The 19,259-nt window shown below is 37.8% G+C and overlaps 1 long non-coding RNA gene across 3 annotated transcripts in view; it reads left to right on the top strand.

Annotated features, from left to right (window-relative positions):
• LOC108388157 (uncharacterized) overlaps nucleotides 1-19,259 on the top strand; it is a 119,377-nt gene that overhangs the window by 32,404 nt on the left and 67,714 nt on the right. For 2 of the 3 annotated variants that reach the window (XR_012132184.1, XR_012132183.1), the window contains 2 exons: nucleotides 875-973; nucleotides 1,522-1,583. This is a non-coding gene — a long non-coding RNA (uncharacterized lncRNA). The remainder of the gene's footprint in view (nucleotides 1-874; nucleotides 974-1,521; nucleotides 1,584-19,259) is intronic. The other variant, XR_012132185.1, reaches the window with a different exon arrangement.

Below are 19,259 nucleotides of genomic sequence, written 5' to 3'. Positions count from 1 at the left end.
TGTCTTCTTAAAGCCAAGCAGTGCATGACCTACATACTCTCCCCCATTCCCACTCTCTTAGGCCCAGGGATGGAGTGAAGCTTGGGAAGTCTATCGTGTACATTTCTAATTCTTGTTTTAAAAAATGGTGAATGCTTATATCTTGATGAAGCTGCATCCATAGGAGTACATCAGAATGTCCCCCTTAAACTGAAACAGTTGCAAATTGGCCCTGCCCTGATATCCTGCTTTTGAAACCACTTCAGTTCAGAAAACTGCGTTTAAAAAGTATAGAATACACAAGAGAATAAAAATGGTATTACCTCTGACAATGGAAAAGCAAAGAGGTATCTGTCAATAGGGGGCAGGTGGAAGAGGAAGGGGCAGTGGAAGTCAGAGCAGGGGTATTAATATCCTCAGTTTACAAACTGTGGAGTCGGGAGGTTGTGTTGAAAATCGATGGCAGTTTAATTGATTATTTAAAATTACAAAGATAAGCTGCAGGTGAGTTAAAGATAGTTACCTGAATATCAAAAATGAGGATACAGGTGGAAGAGAAGGTGCATGATGGTGTGAGCTGAGCCTGTACCCCATTATGGCAGAAAGTCGATAGACTCACATGGCCTAAAGTTCATCAATGAGGACATAGCAATATAAGCACATTTTTTAAAGATATTGGTATAATTAGCAAAAGAACTCAAAACAGAAATGGTTTTAAGTGGTGGTCTCTGTGGAACAGAACTAGGAATCGGAAGGGGTTGGATGAGAGACAGTTGTTTTTCATCAGGTGTTCTGGGCCTATTTAGTTATTTATACCACAAATACAAATTAATTTTAATTTTTAAATCAAGAAGTATATCAGTAGAGACCTTAAAATCTAAGCTATTTTTTTCAGGGAGGTTGATGGCCAGCATCTCCTGCAGCCTCAGCTTTTGCCCAGTCCCTACAAAGGAAATCTGTACATGTTGCTGTGGAAACTGCATGAATGTGACAGGTAATCAGGGAGTGGGGAAAGGCCTTGGCAGTGGGGCTGTCATTTTGTCAGAGAGAGAGAGAAAAGAAGGGTGTGGGATGGTTGAGGATTACCCTCATGTTCACACCCAAGATTGTGTACATGGTCCAGGGCACCCTTTCCCTTTCTCCTCCCACCACAGTGTGCCCATGTCATCCAGTTCCCTTAGGGCCATTGGCTCTCCAAAGTTTTAGCTATAATCAGCCAAAACAGTCTGCCTGAATATGATAGTGGTGGCTAAAATATTAAGGGGAAAAAGCTAGGTTCCAAGGAAAACATCTAGGCCCCTATGGTGAGGCTCTCAGGCTTTAGACAGGCCCGGAGAGGCCTGATCATGAAGAATGTGGCCCTGTGAACTGTGCTGAAGGTCTCCTTGGCCAAGCCTGGGATGGAGGGAGTAGAACTGCCACTGAAATGAGTTGTTTTCCGGTGGCTGGTGGAGGTGGGGAGTAAGTGGGGGTGGGAGGATGGGGTGGAAGGGGTACTGTCCACATGGACTGAGAATCAGATCTTCCTCATTATCTTTCTAGACCTTGTAAGGCCTAGTATTCTTGCATGATGCAAAGAGAGGAGATGGTATTCTTGAAAATCTGTAAGTACATTGTTCCTTTTTGGCCTCACTGAGTGTGGAGGAGTGGGCTCAGATCAGAACTATTTTGAAATACTGCTTTTTGAGGATTGGGGGGCAATTCATATCTGCTATATGTGTGGCAATATCAAATCGCGTGGGTGACTGGCTTCTCTTATGTTCCCAGGTTGACCCAGGGAATCCACTTCTAGTCACTAAAAGGACAGAGGACTCATTTATGCATAATGCAAATTGGTCATGAAAAAAATCACTTTAAAAAACAGTTTAGTGGCTGCATTGATGGACAGTGACTGCATTGGGGTATGGGTGGGGACTTGATAATATGGGTAAATGTAGTAACCACATTGTTTTTTCATGTGAAATCTTCATAAGAATGTATATTAATCATACCTTAATACAAAATTTTAAAAAGCAGCACTTTAGTGGCACTCTAAGAAAGAGTTTTAAATCATGTTCATTAAAAGCAAATATTAGCTTCTAGATGTTTGTTCTTTAGTAAAGTGGCGGTGTCTGGGAAGCTAGCACAATAAAACATTTTTTTGCAGGTGGGTGGGTGGGTGGGTGAGTATGAAACTGGGAAAAATTGTTGCAAAGAGATTTAAGGCATTATCAGTAATGTATTGATGGTCTCTTCTGCTAAGGCACTGTGGCATCTGTCTGAGAACCATGGTAAACATGTAGGGGGTGAGGAGAAAGAGAGAGAGAGAATGAGAATGAAGTCTTGAAGATCTTTGCACTGAAATTACAGGACTAAAGTGACAGAGTTTACAATAAGTGTTTCAAACCCTGTGGAAGAGTTGTAATTGCTATATTGTAGGGCCAAGAAATCTAGCAAAGCAAATTCTTGCTCTTACAGACGCTAGGTCAGGATATTTTACATGCTAGTATCCATGGTTGTTTGTGGCTCAACATCAGTCCAGAGGACCTAGTGGATTATGTGCAAATTGAAAATGAGCCTTTAGCTTAGGTAATTTGTGGGAGAAGTGTCAGAATCTAGACTGGATGAAAAAAATATGCAAAATCCTTCCACTGGTCAGATACTTGTTAGATTGTATTACATCTATTTTTGGTCAAAGCACTAGTAAAGTAGAGTAGAAATTGAAAAGAGTTTGGGAAAAGGACTAAATGATCAAAAGACATAACGTATAACAAGTCTTCATTAACCATAGACCCAGGTCCTTATTTCTGTTCAAAATATACCATGTAGAGGTATCTCATAGACTTTGTTTCCTGTAAGTAGACTTTGGCAATATTGTTAGCAATTAAGATAATTTTTGCTTGTGCCAATTTGGACCTTACTAAAGCCAACAAGAAAGATTTACTAAAAATTTTAAAGAAAACCACTACTTCACATCATTATTCTGCTTTTGCTTTAATATTTAATACAGTATTACAGATGAGTTTATATCTTGATGAAGCTGCATCCATAGGAGTGCATCAGAATGTTCCCGTAAACTAAAACAATTGCAGACTGACCCTGCCCTGATATCCTGCTTTTGAAACCACTTCAGTTCAGAAAACTAAACTGTGCTTGAAATCCTCTTTGCACCCTTAGCAATTTTACTTCTTTTTCTTTCCAAAAGCTAACCCATTGTCTTGGAATGTGTGCATCTTCCTGCTTAAGTGACTTCTAAGGCGTCTACTGCATTTGTCCATACAATAAAAAATTTTCCTTTGTGCATTTGTAAACTTTAAAAAAGTGGTGTTACAGCATAAATATGATATCCTACATGTTATTTAACTCAATAGCAGCTTGTTATTAGCTTTAGTGAGATGTAATTCATATGCTGTACAGTTCACCCATTGGAAGTGTAGAATTTAATGGTTTCTAGTATATTCACACATATATGCAACCATCACCATGATTCTTAGAACATAGATAATTTCATCATCTAAAAAAGAAATCTTGTACCCATTAGCAATCGCCACCCTATCTGCTCACCTCTGCTGCTTCCCCACTCCTAAGCATCCACAAATATGCTTTTTATTTTTATTTTTATTTATTTATTTTTTTTTTGAGAGGGCATCTCTCATATTTATTGATCAAATGGTTGTTAACAACAATAAAATTCAGTATAGGGGGGTCAACGCTCAATGTACAATCATTAATCCATCTCAAGCCTAATTCTCGTCGGTCTCCAATCTTCTGAAGCATAACGAACAAGTTCTTACATGGTGAACGAATTCTTACATAGTGAATAAATTCTTACATGGTGAACAGTACAAGGGCAGTCATCACAGAAACTTTCAGTTTTGATCATGCAATATGACCTATAAACAATCAGGTCAAATATGAATATTCGTTTGATTTTTGTACTTGATTTACATGTTGATCCCACATTTCTCCTATTATTATTATTATTTTTATTTTTAATAAAATGCTGAAGTGGTAGGTAGATGCAAGATAAAAGTAGAAAACATAGTTTAGTGCTGTAAGAAGGCAAATGTAGATGATCAGGTGTGTGCCTATGGACTAAGTATTAATCCAGGCTAGACAAGGGCAGCAAGACATCCACGGATGCAGAAGATTTCTCTCAAAGCAGGGGGGGTGAGGTTCTGAGCCTCACCTCTGTTGATCCCCAAATTCTCACCTGATGGCCCCCCTGCGACTGTGCCTGTCTTAGGTTGTTCCTCCCTTGAGGAATCTTACCCGTCTCTGGCTAACCAGTCATCTTCCGGGGCCATACAGGGAAATGTAAAGTTGGTAAGTGAGAGAGAAGCCATATTGTTTGCAAAGGTTAGCTTTTTACTTCTTTGCAGATTTATGCCCTGTGGCTTCTATGCCCAGCACTTGTCTCGAGGTATCTTTACCACCTGGAGGAATTATGATACTCGGTAAATTCGATATGAGGCACGAATTCTTTTTAAGGGTTGTAATTAGGAAGGAAGAAGAAAAGCTATAGATGTAGCATATGAAGGAAACTTGGGAGGATTGATTATTTCTTTGACATATCTTCTTGTATAGTACCTTAAGTATGTATAGGTTTTAAACTACTAACTAATTTGCACACACATATTAACATAATAGGAATACGGTGACATAAACAAAGCAAATCTATAATTACCATCCATCTCCAGTGAAGCCAAGAAAACCATTTAGGCACACTAGGCATTTGTGAAAATTTATCTATGATATAATGGATATTGTCCAACTGTACTTGAACCATCAGACAAATTAAAGCAGCCCATTTCTGGGATCTGTTCACCTCCCATATGTTCTTTTAACCATAGATAGTCTATAGTCATGAGATTTTGGAGTGCTACAACTTGCACCCCTCCCAACTCCTGGTTGAGTTCCAACAGTACAGATCCGGTCAAATTCGTTGTCTCACTGTATGCACATGCCAGCCTAGACATCTCCCTCCTCATTCTTATGGCAAGTCCAGGAGACAGTGGGCTGGATGCAGCCACAACCGCAGCATCGTCTGGATCCCTGTGGAGGCTTTTTGATGATCATCCCCCGGCACAAGTCCTCCAGAGAGTGCTGATGCCGGAAGCTCCTCCTCATATCGTATCTTGGTTCATTTTCTGGGTATCCAAGCTAGGCCTTGATCTTCTGCATAGAAACAAACAGACCCTTTGCCCACACTTTGACATGCCCTCTATACCACTGTGCAGAACTCATTGGAGGTCAGCACACAGTAACTGCTTTTTTTTTTTTTTTTTTAATTAAGAGAAAGTACCTCCATAGCTGATCATCTGACACCCTTTAAGTGATCAACATTAAGGATATTTAAAGCATGCGTTGATCTTTGATTTACCAATAGTTTTATCCTGTTAAGGAGTAATCCCTATTTTCTTTCTTTCTTTCTTTTTTTTTTTTTTTTTTTAAATTTTTAATCTACCCTTACATGAAGAATACTATGTTTACTATGCTCTCCCCTATATCAGGTCCCCCCTAACAACCCCATTACGGTTACTGTCCATCAGCTTAGCAAAATGTTGTAGAGTCACTACTTGTCCTCTCTGTGTTGTGCAGCCCACCCTCCCCTTGCTCCCTCCCCACCATGCATGCTAATCTTAATAACCCCCTTCTTCTTCCCCCCACTTATCCCTCCCTGCCCACCCATCCTCCCCAGTTCCTTTCCCTTTGGTATCTGTTAGTCCATTTTTGGGTTCTGTAATTCTGCTGCTGTTTTGTTCCTTCAGTTTTTCCTTTGTTCCTATACTCCTCAGATGAGTGAAATCATTTGGTATTTCTCTTTCTCCGCTTGGCTTATTTCACTGAGCATAATACTCTCCAGCTCCATCCATGTTGCTGCAAATGGTTGGATTTTTCCACTTCTTATGGCTGAGTAGTATTCCATTGTGTATATGTACCACATCTTCTTTATCCATTCATCTACCGATGGACATTTAGGTTGCTTCCAATTCTTGGCTATTGTAAATAGTGCTGCGATAAACATAGGAGTGCATCTGTCTTTCTCAAACTTGATTGCTGCGTTCTTAGGGTAAATTCCTAGGAGTGGAATTCCTGGGTCAAATGGTAGGTCTGTTTTGAGCATTTTGATGCACCTCCATACTGCTTTCCACAATGGTTGAACTAATTTACATTCCCACCAGCAGTGTAGGAGGGTTCCCCTTTCTCCACAGCCTCGCCAACATTTGTTGTTGTTTATCTTTTGGATGGCAGCTATCCTTACTGGTGTGAGGTGATACCTCATTGTAGTTTTAATTTGCATTTCTCTGATAATTAGCGATGTGGAGCATCTTTTCATGTGTCTCTTGGCCATCTGCATTTCTTTTTTGGAAAACTGTTCAGTTCCTCTGCCCATTTTTTAATTGGGTTATTTGTTTTTTGTTTGTTGAGGCGTGTGAGCTCTTTATATATTCTGGACGTCAAGCCTTTATCGGATCTGTCATTTTCAAATATATTCTCCCATACTGTAGGGTTCCTTTTTGTTCTATTGATGGTGTCTTTCGCTGTACAGAAGCTTTTCAGCTTAATGTAGTCCCACTTGCTCATTTTTGCTGTTGTTTTCCTTGCCCGGGGAGATATGTTCAAGAAGAGATCACTCATGTTTATGTCTAAGAGGTTTTTGCCTATGTTTTTTTCCAAGAGTTTAATGGTTTCATGACTTACATTCAGGTCTTTGATCCATTTTGAGTTTACCTTTGTATATGGGGTTAGACAATGGTCCAGTTTCATTCTTCTACATGTAGCTGTCCAGTTTTGCCAGCACCATCTGTTGAAGAGACTGTCATTTTGCCATTGTATGTCCATGGCTCCTTTATCAAATATTAATTGACCATATATGTTTGGGTTAATTTCTGGGGTCTCTAATCTGTTCCACTGGTCTGTGGCTCTGTTCTTGTGCCAGTACCAAATTGTCTTGATTACTATGGCTTTGTAGTAGAGCTTGAAGTTGGGGAGTGAGGTCCCCCCTACTTTATTCTTTTTTTTCAGGATTGCTTTGGCTATTCGGGGTCTTTGGTGTTTCCATATGAATTTTTGAATTATTTGTTCCAATTCATTGAAGAATGTTGCTGGTAATTTGAGAGGGATTGCATCAAATCTGTATATTGCTTTGGGCAGGATGGCCATTTTGACAATATTAATTCTTCCTAGCCATGAGCATGGGATGAGTTTCCATTTATTAGTGTCCCCTTTAATTTCTCTTAAGAGTGACTTGTAGTTTTCAGAGTATAAGTCTTTCACTTCTTTGGTTAGGTTTATTCCTAGGTATTTTATTCTTTTTGATGCAATGGTGAATGGAATTGTTTTCCTGATTTGTCTTTCTATTGATTCGTTGTTAGTGTATAGGAAAGCTACAGATTTCTGTGTGTTAATTTTGTATCCTGCAACTTTGCTGTATTCCGATATCAGTTCTAGTAGTTTTGGAGTGGAGTCTTTAGGGTTTTTTATGTACAGTATCATATCATCTGCAAATAGTGACAGTTTAACTTCTTCTTTACCAATCTGGATTCCTTGTATTTCTTTGTTTTGTCTGATTGCCGTGGCTAGGACCTCCAGTACTATGTTGAATAACAGTGGGGAGAGTGGGCATCCCTGTCTGGTTCCCGATCTCAGTGGAAATGCTTTCAGCTTCTCGCTGTTCAGTATAATGCTGGCTGTGGGTTTATCATATATGGCCTTTATTATGTTGAGGTACTTGCCCTCTATTCCCATTTTGCTGAGAGTTTTTATCATGAATGGATGTTGAATTTTGTCAAATGCTTTTTCAGCATCTATGGAGATGATCATGTGGTTTTTGTCTTTCTTTTTGTTGATGTGGTGGATGATGTTGATGGATTTTCGAATGTTGTACCATCCTTGCATCCCTGGGATGAACCCCACTTGGTCATGGTGTATGATCCTTTTGATATACTGTTGAATTCTGTTTGCTAATATTTTATTGAGTATTTTTGCATCTACATTCATCAGGGATATTGGTCTGTAATTTTCTTTTTTGGTGGGGTCTTTTCCTGGTTTTGGTATTAGGGTGATGTTGGCTTCATAGAATGAGTTTGGGAGTATTCCCTCTTCTTCTATTTTGTGGAACACTTTAAGGAGAATGGGTATTATGTCTTCTCTGTGTGTCTGATAAAATTCCGAGGTAAATCCGTCCGGCCCTGGGGTTTTGTTCTTGGGTAGTTTTTTGATTACCGTTTCAATTTCTTGGCTTTTTTTGTGTTTAACTTTTGTGTTGACTCTCTTTTTCTCTTAATAAGTTTGGCTAGAGGCTTATCTATTTTGTTTATTTTCTCAAAGAACCAGCTCTTGGTTTCGTTGATTTTTGCTATTGTTTTATTCTTCTCAATTTTGTTTATTTCTTCTCTGATCTTTATTATGTCCCTCCTTCTGCTGACTTTAGGCCTCATTTGTTCTTCTTTTTCCAGTTTTAATAATTGTGATGTTAGACTATTCATTTGGGATTGTTCTTCCTTCTTCAAGTGTGCCTGGATTGCTATATACTTTCCTCTTAAGACTGCTTTCGCTGCATCCCACAGAAGTTGGGGCTAGGTGTTGTTGTTGTCATTTGTTTCTATATATTCCTTGATCTCTATTTTGATTTGTTCATTGATCCATTGATTATTTAGTAGCATGTTGTTAAGCCTCCATGTGTTTGTGAGCCTTTTTGTTTTCTTTGTAGAAGTTATTTCTACTTTCATACCTTTGTGGTCTGAAAAATTGGTGGTAGAATTTCAGTATTTTGGAATTTACTGAGGCTCTTTTTGTGAGCTAGTATGTGGTCTATTCTGGAGAATGTTCCATGTGCACTTGAGAAGAATGTATATCCTGTTGCTTTTGGATGTAGAGTTCTATAGATGTCTATTAGGTCCATCTGTTCTAGTGTGTTGTTCAGTGCCTGTGTGTCTTTACTTATTTTCTGCCCGGTGGATCTATCCTTTGGGGTGAGTGGTGTGTTGAAGTCTCCTACAATGAATGCATTGCAGTCTATTTCCCTCTTTAGTTCTGTTAGTATTTGCTTCACATATGCTGGTGCTCCTGTATTGGGTACATATATATTTAGAATGGTTATATCCTCTTGTTGGACTGAGCCCTTTATCATTATGTAGTGGCCTTCTTTATCTCTTGTTACTTTCTTTGTTTTGAAGTCTATTTTGTCTGATATTAGTACTGCAACCCCTGCTTTCTTCTCACTGTTGTTTGCCTGAAATATGTTTTTCCATCCCTTGACTTTTAGTCTATGCTTATCTTTGGGTTTAAGGTGAGTTTCTTGTAAGCAGCATATAGATGGGTCTTGCTTTTTTTATCCATTCTATTACTCTATGTCTTTTGATTGGTGCATTAAGTCCATTTACATTTAGGGTGACTATTGAGAGATATGTACTTATTGCCATTTCAGGCTTTAGATTCGTGGTTACCAAAGGTTCAAGGTTAGCTTCTTTAGTATCTTACTGCCTAACTTAGCTCGCTTATTGAGCTGTTATATACACTGTCTGGAGATTCTTTTCTTCTCTCCCTTCTTATTCCTCCTCCTCCATTCTTCATATGTTGTGTGTTTTGTTCTGTGCTCTTTTTAGGGGTGCTCCCATCTAGAGCAGTCCCTGTAGGATGCCCTGTAGAGGTGGTTTGTGGGAAGCAAATTCCCTCAGCTTTTGCTTGTCTGGGAATTGTTTGATCCCACCATCATATTTAAATGATAGTCGTGCTGGATACAGTATCCTTGGTTCAAGGCCCTTCTGTTTCATTGCATTAAGTATATCATGCCATTCTCTTCTGGCCTGTAGGGTTTCTGTTGAGAAGTCTGATGTTAGCCTGATTGGTTTTCCTTTATAGGTGACCTTTTTCTCTCTAGCTGCCTTTAAAACTCTTTCCTTGTCCTTGATCCTTGCCATTTTAATTACTATGTGTCTTGGTGTTGTCCTCCTTGGATCCTTTCTGTTGGGGGTTCTGTGTAATTCCATGGTCTGTTCGATTATTTCCTCCCCCAGTTTGGGGAAGTTTTCAGCAATTATTTCTTCAAAGACACTTTCTATCCCTTTTCCTCTTTCTTCCTCTTCTGGTATCCCTATAATACAAATGTTATTCCTTTTGTATTGGTCACATATTTCTCTTAGTGTTGTTTCATTCCTGGAGATCCTTTTATCTCTCTCTATGTCAGCTTCTATACGTTCCTGTTCTCTGGCTTCTATTCCTTCAATGGCCTCTTGCATCTTACACAAATATGCTTTTTGTCTCTTAGATTTTCCACTTCATAGGAATGGAATCATATAACATACGGTCTTTGTGACTGTTTTTTTTCACTTAGCAGAATGTTTTCAATGTTCATCAATTGTTGTAGCATGTATGTAGTATTTCATTCCATTTTGTGGCCAAGTTATATAATTTGTCCTTTGATGAACATTTGGGTTTTTTCCACCTTTTGGCTATTACTAATAATGCTGCTGTAAACATTCATGTACAGGTTTTTGTGTGGACATATGTTTTCATTTCTCATGAGTATATACCTGGGAGTAGAATTGCTGGGTCATATGCTAACTCCACATTTTATCATTTGAGGAATTGCCAGATTGTTTTCTAAAGTGGCTATGCCATTTTACATTCCTGTCAGTAGTGTTTGAGAATTCTTACTTCTCCTTGCCCACACTTTGACATGCCCTCTATACCACTGTGCAGAACTCATTGGAGGTCAGCACACAGTAACTGCTTTTTTTTTTTTTTTTTTTAATTAAGAGAAAGGAATATTATCAGAAAAGAGTACCTCCATAGCTGATCATCTGACACCCTTTAAGTGATCAACATTAAGGATATTTAAAGCATGCGTTGATCTTTGATTTACCAATAGTTTTATCCTGTTAAGGAGTAATCCCCCTTTTCTTTCTTTCTTTCTTTTTTTTTTTTTTTTAAATTTTTAATCTACACTTACCTGAAGAATACTATGTTTACTATGCTCTCCCCTATATCAGGTCCCCCCTAACAACCACATTACGGTTACTGTCCATCAGCTTAGCAAAATGTTGTAGAGTCACTACTTGTCCTCTCTGTGTTGTGCAGCCCACCCTCCCCTTTCTCCCTCCCCCCCATGCATGCTAATCTTAATACTCCCCTTCTTCTTCCCCCCCCTTATCCCTCCCCTCCCCACCCATCCTCCCCAGTTCCTTTCCCTTTGGTACCTGTTAGTCCATTTTTGGGTTCTGTAATTCTGCTGCTGTTTTGTTCCTTCAGTTTTTCCTTTGTTCCTATACTCCTCAGATGAGTGAAATCATTTGGTATTTCTCTTTCTCCGCTTGGCTTATTTCACTGAGCATAATACTCTCCAGCTCCATCCATGTTGCTGCAAATGGTTGGATTTTTCCACTTCTTATGGCTGAGTAGTATTCCATTGTGTATATGTACCACATCTTCTTTATCCATTCATCTACAGATGGACATTTAGGTTGCTTCCAATTCTTGGCTATTGTAAATAGTGCTGCGATAAACATAGGAGTGCATCTGTCTTTCTCAAACTTGATTGCTGCGTTCTTAGGGTAAATTCCTAGGAGTGGAATTCCTGGGTCAAATGGTAGGTCTGTTTTGAGCATTTTGATGCACCTCCATACTGCTTTCCACAATGGTTGAACTAATTTACATTCCCACCAGCAGTGTAGGAGGGTTCCCCTTTCTCCACAGCCTCGCCAACATTTGTTGTTGTTTGTCTTTTGGATGGCAGCTATCCTTACTGGTGTGAGGTGATACCTCATTGTAGTTTTAATTTGCATTTCTCTGATAATTAGCGATGTGGAGCATCTTTTCATGTGTCTCTTGGCCATCTGTATTTCTTTTTTGGAGAACTGTCTGTTCAGTTCCTCTGCCCATTTTTTAATTGGGGTATTTGTTTTTTGTTTGTTGAGGCGTGTGAGCTCTTTATATATTCTGGACGTCAAGCCTTTATCAGATCTGTCATTTTCAAATATATTCTCCCATACTGTAGGGTTCCTTTTTGTTCTATTGATGGTGTCTTTCGCTGTACAGAAGCTTTTCAGCTTAATGTAGTCCCACTTGCTCATTTTTGCTGTTGTTTTCCTTGCCCGGGGAGATATGTTCAAGAAGAGATCACTCATGTTTATGTCTAAGAGGTTTTTGCCTATGTTTTTTTCCAAGAGTTTAATGGTTTCGTGACTTACATTCAGGTCTTTGATCCATTTTGAGTTTACCTTTGTATATGGGGTTAGACAATGGTCCAGTTTCATTCTCCTACATGTAGCTGTCCAGTTTTGCCAGCACCATCTGTTGAAGAGACTGTCATTTTGCCATTGTATGTCCATGGCTCCTTTATCAAATATTAATTGACCATATATGTTTGGGTTAATTTCTGGAGTCTCTAATCTGTTCCACTGGTCTGTGGCTCTGTTCTTGTGCCAGTACCAAATTGTCTTGATTACTATGGCTTTGTAGTAGAGCTTGAAGTTGGGGAGTGAGATGCCCCCTACTTTATTCTTCTTTTTCAGGATTGCTTTGGCTATTCGGGGTCTTTGGTGTTTCCATATGAATTTTTGAATTATTTGTTCCAATTCATTGAAGAATGTTGCTGGTAATTTGAGAGGGATTGCATCAAATTTGTATATTGCTTTCGGCAGGATGGCCATTTTGACGATATTAATTCTTCCTAGCCATGAGCATGGGATGAGTTTCCATTTATTAGTGTCCCCTTTAATTTCTCTTAAGAGTGACTTGTAGTTTTCAGAGTATAAGTCTTTCACTTCCTTGGTTAGGTTTATTCCTAGGTATTTTATTCTTTTTGATGCAATGGTGAATGGAATTGTTTTCCTGATTTCTCTTTCTATTGATTCGTTGTTAGTGTATAGGAAAGCTACAGATTTCTGTGTGTTGATTTTGTATCCTGCAACTTTGCTGTATTCCGATATCAGTTCTAGTAGTTTTGGAGTGGAGTCTTTAGGGTTTTTTATGTACAGTATCATATCATCTGCAAATAGTGACAGTTTAACTTCTTCTTTACCAATCTGGATTCCTTGTATTTCTTTGTTTTGTCTGATTGCCGTGGCTAGGACCTCCAGTACTATGTTAAATAACAGTGGGGAGAGTGGGCATCCCTGTCTGGTTCCCGATCTCAGTGGAAATGCTTTCAGCTTCTCGCTGTTCAGTATAATGCTGGCTGTGGGTTTATCATATATGGCCTTTATTATGTTGAGGTACTTGCCCTCTATTCCCATTTTGCTGAGAGTTTTTATCATGAATGGATGTTGAATTTTGTCAAATGCTTTTTCAGCATCTATGGAGATGATCATGTGGTTTTTGTCTTTCTTTTTGTTGATGTGGTGGATGATGTTGATGGATTTTCGAATGTTGTACCATCCTTGCATCCCTGGGATGAACCCCACTTGGTCATGGTGTATGATCCTTTTGATATACTGTTGAATTCTGTTTGCTAATATTTTATTGAGTATTTTTGCATCTACGTTCATCAGGGATATTGGTCTGTAATTTTCTTTTTTGGTGGGGTCTTTGCCTGGTTTTGGTATTAGGGTGATGTTGGCTTCATAGAATGAGTTTGGGAGTATTCCCTCTTCTTCTATTTTGTGGAACACTTTAAGGAGAATGGGTATTATGTCTTCTCTGTGTGTCTGATAAAATTCCGAGGTAAATCCGTCCGGCCCCAGGGTTTTGTTCTTGGGTAGTTTTTTTGATTACTGTTTCAATTTCTTTGCTTGTAATTGGTTTGTTTAACTTTTGTGTTTCTTCCTTGGTCAGTCTTGGGAGGTTGTATTTTTCTAGGAAGTTGTCCATTTCTTCTAGGTTTTCCAGCTTGTTGGCATATAGGTTTTCATAGTAGTCTTTAATAATTCTTTGTATTTCTGTGGAGTCTGTCGTGATTTTTCCATTCTCATTTCTGATTATGTTGATTTGTGTTGACTCTCTTTTTCTCTTAATAAGTTGGGCTAGAGGCTTATCTATTTTGTTTATTTTCTCAAAGAACCAGCTCTTGGTTTCGTTGATTTTTGCTATTGTTTTATTCTTCTCAATTTTGTTTATTTCTTCTCTGATCTTTATTATGTCCCTCCTTCTGCTGACTTTAGGCCTCATTTGTTCTTCTTTTTCCATTTTTAATAATTGTGATGTTAGACTATTCATTTGGGATTGTTCTTCCTTCTTCAAGTGTGCCTGGATTGCTATATACTTTCCTCTTAAGACTGCTTTCGCTGCATCCCACAGAAGTTGGGGCTTAGTGTTGTTGTTGTCATTTGTTTCTATATATTCCTTGATCTCTATTTTGATTTGTTCATTGATCCATTGATTATTTAGTAGCATGTTGTTAAGCCTCCATGTGTTTGTGAGCCTTTTTGTTTTCTTTGTAGAATTTATTTCTACTTTCATACCTTTGTGGTCTGAAAAATTGGTTGGTAGAATTTCAATATTGTGGAATTTACTGAGGCTCTTTTTGTGAGCTAGTATGTGGTCTATTCTGGAGAATGTTCCATGTGCACTTGAGAAGAATGTATATCCTGTTGCTTTTGGATGTAAAGTTCTATAGATGTCTATTAGGTCCATCTGTTCTAGTGTGTTGTTCAGTGCCTGTGTGTCTTTACTTATTTTCTGCCCGGTGGATCTATCCTTTGGGGTGAGTGGTGTGTTGAAGTCTCCTACAATGAATGCATTGCAGTCTATTTCCCTCTTTAGTTCTGTTAGTATTTGCTTCACATATGCTGGTGCTCCTGTATTGGGTGCATATATATTTAGAATGGTTATATCCTCTTGTTGGACTAAGCCCTTTATCATTATGTAGTGGCCTTCTTTATCTCTTGTTACTTTCTTTGTTTTGAAGTCTATTTTGTCTGATATTAGTACTGCAACCCCTGCTTTCTTCTCACTGTTGTTTGCCTGAAATATGTTTTTCCATCCCTTGACTTTTAGTCTATGCTTATCTTTGGGTTTAAGGTGAGTTTCTTGTAAGCAGCATATAGATGGGTCTTGCTTTTTTATCCATTCTATTACTCTATGTCTTTTGATTGGTGCATTAAGTCCATTTACATTTAGGGTGACTATTGAAAGATATGTACTTATTGCCATTGCAGGCTTTAGATTCGTGGTTACCAAAGGTTCAAGGTTAGCTTCTTTAGTATCTTACTGCCTAACTTAGCTCGCTTATTGAGCTGTTATATACACTGTCTGGAGAGTCTTTTCTTCTCTCCCTTCTTATTCCTCCTCCTCCATTCTTCATATGTTGTGTGTTTTGTTCTGTGCTCTTTTTAGGGGTGCTCCCATCTAGAGCAGTCCCTGTAGGATGCCCTGTAGAGGTGGTTTGTGGGAAGCAAATTCCCTCAGCTTTTGCTTGTCTGGGAATTGTTTGATCCCACCATCATATTTAAATGATAGTCGTGCTGGATACAGTATCCTTGGTTCAAGGCCCTTCTGTTTCATTGCATTAAGTATATCATGCCATTCTCTTCTGGCCTGTAGGGTTTCTGTTGAGAAGTCTGATGTTAGCCTGATTGGTTTTCCTTTATAGGTGACCTTTTTCTCTCTAGCTGCCTTTAAAACTCTTTCCTTGTCCTTGATCCTTGCCATTTTAATTATTATGTGTCTTGGTGTTGTCCTCCTTGGATCCTTTCTGTTGGGGGTTCTGTATAATTCCATGGTCTGTTCGATTATTTCCTCCCCCAGTTTGGGGAAGTTTTCAGCAATTATTTCTTCAAAGACACTTTCTATCCCTTTTCCTCTTTCTTCCTCTTCTGGTATCCCTATAATACGAATGTTTTTCCTTTTGTATTGGTCACATATTTCTCTTAGTGTTGTTTCATTCCTGGAGATCCTTTTATCTCTCTCTATGTCAGCTTCTATACGTTCCTGTTCTCTGGCTTCTATTCCTTCAATGGCCTCTTGCATCTTATCCATTCTGCTTATAAATCCTTCCAGGGATTGTTTCACTTCTGTGATCTCTTTCCTGACATCTGTGATCTCCTTCCGGACTTCATCCCACTGCTCTTGCATTTTTCTCTGCATCTCATCCCACTGCTCTTGCATTTTTCTCTGCATCTCATCCCATTGCTCTTGCATTTTTTTCTGCATCTCTGTCAGCATGTTCATGATTTTTATTTTGAATTCTTTTTCAGGAGGACTAGTTTGGGTCTGTTTCCACCTTTTGTGCTATCTCTGTAATCTTTGTCTGCCTGTAAACATTGCATGTACATGGTGATAGAGATTGTGTGGACATATGGTACAAGTCATTTCTGGATGAGCTTATATACCTGTTGGTTTGTAGCCTTTTGCTGGGTCATATAGCTAACTCCAGTGGCTTATCATTTGCAGGAATGCGCAGACAGGGCTTCTGTTTTCTGCCCAGTGGCTATGCCATTTTACATCCACTGTTGCAGTAGTGTTTGAGAATGGCTGGGGGCTGTTCCTCCAAAATTTTTGAGCCACGTTAGAGGGGGTATTAGCCAGGAGGACTATTTTTATGCGTAAGCTATCCTCTGTGCTCCCTGCTGCTCAGGGGGTTGTAGTTCTCAGAGATTTACAGATTCCCTGCTTCTGGACTAAGTGACCTGTTGAGTATCCTTTCAAGTATTTACTGGCCACTTTTATATCCTCCTTGGAGAAATGTCTATTTAGATCCTTTGCCTGCTTTTAAATTGGTCTAGTTGCCTCTTTTTTATTAAGTTGCATGAGTTCATTATGTATTCTAGATATAAGTTGCTTTCAAACATATGATTTGTAAATATTTCCTTACATTCTGTGGATTGTCTTTTCACTTTATTTATGGTATCCTTTAAAGCACATTTTCAATTTTGATGAAGTCCAGTTTATTTTTTTTCTTTCTTTTTTCTCATGCTTTGGTGTCATATCTAAGAATCTATTGCATAATTCAAGGTCATGAAGACTGACCTCTGTTTACTTCTAAGAGTTTATAGTCTCATATTTATAACTTTGATCTATTTTGAATTAGTTTTTCTATTTGTTGTGAGGTAAGGGCCCAACTTCATTCCTGTGCATGTGGCTTTTCAGTTGTCTCAGCACCATTTGTTGAAAAGACCTTTCTTTTCCTATTATTCCTATTTCACCCTTGCCAAAAATCAGTTGACCATAGGTATATGAATTTATTTCTAGACTCTCAATTCTATGCCATTGATCTATACATTTATTCTGTGCCAGTACCAATTGTCTTTATTATCATTACTTTGTAGTAAGCTTTGAAGTTGGGAAGTGTGAGTCCTACTTTGTTTTTCTTTTTAATATTGTTTTGGCTCTTTTGGGTCTTTTGCAATTCCATATGCATTTAAAAATCAGCGTATCAATTTTTATAAAGTCAGTTGGGATTCTGATAAGTATAGAAATCTATAGATCAATTTGGGGAGCATTGCCATCTTAATGTTAAATCTTCCAAATCATGAACAGGGATATTTTTCTATTTATTCAGATATTCCTTAATTTCTTTCAATGTGTTTTATAGTTTTCAGATTATAAATTTTGCACATCTTCTATTAAATTCATTTCTTAGTCTTTTATTCTTTTTGATGCTATCATAAATAGAATTGTCTTATTAATTGAATTTTAGATTGTTCATTGCAAGTATCTATAAAGCAATTTATTTTTATATATTGATATTGTATTTTGCAATCTTGCTGAACTCTTTTTTTTATCTTGATTGATTTCAATGGCTTCCTTAGGTTTTACTATACACAAGATCATGCCATTTGTGAATATAGTTAGCTTTTCATTTTCAGTCTGGCTACCTTTATTTCTTTTTCTTGCCTAATTTCCTTGGCTAGGACCTAGGGTGTTGAACAAAAATGGGAAGAGTGGATATTCTTGTCTGGTTTCTGATTTTAAAGGGAATGCATTGACTTGATCACCATTTAATATAATGTCAGCTGGGGGTTTTCATAGGTTTTTTCCCCTTCTATTCCTAGTTTGTTGAATGCTTTTATCATGAAGAGTGAATAGTATGCTTTTTAGTTTTATCTGTATTGATGTATGTAGTTGTAGTTCATTCATTTTAACTGATGTATTGTTTCCAATATAAATATACTGTAATCTGTATGTTAAAATTTTTTCTTTTTCTCTTTCAATTACAAATTATGCTATTGCAATGAACATGCTTGCACATATGTTCTAGTCCATATAGGCTATAGTATCCCTAGCATATATATCCCAAATAGAATCATTGGATCTTAGGACAAGTTCAAATTGTTCTAAAAAGCTGTGGCAATTTATGCTCCCACTAGCTTTTTAGCTAGTGGAGTTCCCTATTCCCATATCCTTCACCAAATTTGTGATTGTCATTTTGTTAAATTTTCATTAACTTGAGAGATATAAAATATATATAATTTTAAATTTATATTTTCATATGTTTATTTGTCAATGGGGTTTCATCTGTGATGTGCTCATTTCCACTAATCTTTGCCAATATTTTTTTTATTGAGTTTATTCTTGATTTATAGGAGTTCTTTATATAGCTTGGATACTAATCTTTTGTTGTCTTTCTACAGTATGAATATCTTCTTCCAGTTTGTGGCTTATCTTTTTTTATGGTATTGCATCATATAGAATTTTTAAATTTAAATGCTGTCACATTTTTCATTGGGTGTCCTTGTAGTGTGTACTTTTAATCTTGTTTAAGTTCTTGCCTATCCTAAGATCACAAAGCACTTTCCCATTTGTTGTTCCAAAATTTTTAAAATTTGCTCTTGAGTTTAGTTATTCAGTTTTTCTGGAATTTATCTTTTATGTACTAGAGGAGTAAGAATCTATTTTTCCTCATATAAAGTACCATTTATCAAGCACTCCATTTTTTCTTCTCACTGGTTTGCAATTCTACCTCTGTCACCTATCAAGTTTTTCTCTGTGTGTTGCTCTGATTCTGGCCTTTCAGTGGTTTTCTATTGGTCTATTGGTTTTTTACTGCATTGGTAACTGCTTTAATCTCTGGACAGTGAATAGATATACATGGTACAAGTGTGTGTGCGTGTGTGTGTGTGTGTGTAAAATATAATTTAGAAGAGAAAGAGAGAAAGAATTTATATTTGGTAGGGCAAGTGCACCACTTGTTATTTTCTAAAATTGTTTTGGCTTTTCTTGACCCTTTATTTTCCTAAGTAAACATTAGGATGAACCAGTAAAGTTCTGTGAGAAGCCCTGTTGACTTTGCATTGATTACACATATTCTTTTGGAAAGAATTTCTGCTTTGTACATGTGTTGATTTTGTATCCAGCTAATTTTCAAATACTAACTCTAAATGATTTGTCTATATAGTCTCTTGGATTTCTATGCAGAC

The sequence above is a fragment of the Manis javanica genome, chromosome 6 (genome assembly GCF_040802235.1).
Source record: "Manis javanica isolate MJ-LG chromosome 6, MJ_LKY, whole genome shotgun sequence".
Taxonomy (NCBI): Eukaryota; Metazoa; Chordata; class Mammalia; order Pholidota; family Manidae; genus Manis; species Manis javanica.
The sequence above is the reverse complement of the archived record's forward strand: the minus strand, read 5'-3'. Positions and strand labels throughout refer to the sequence as shown.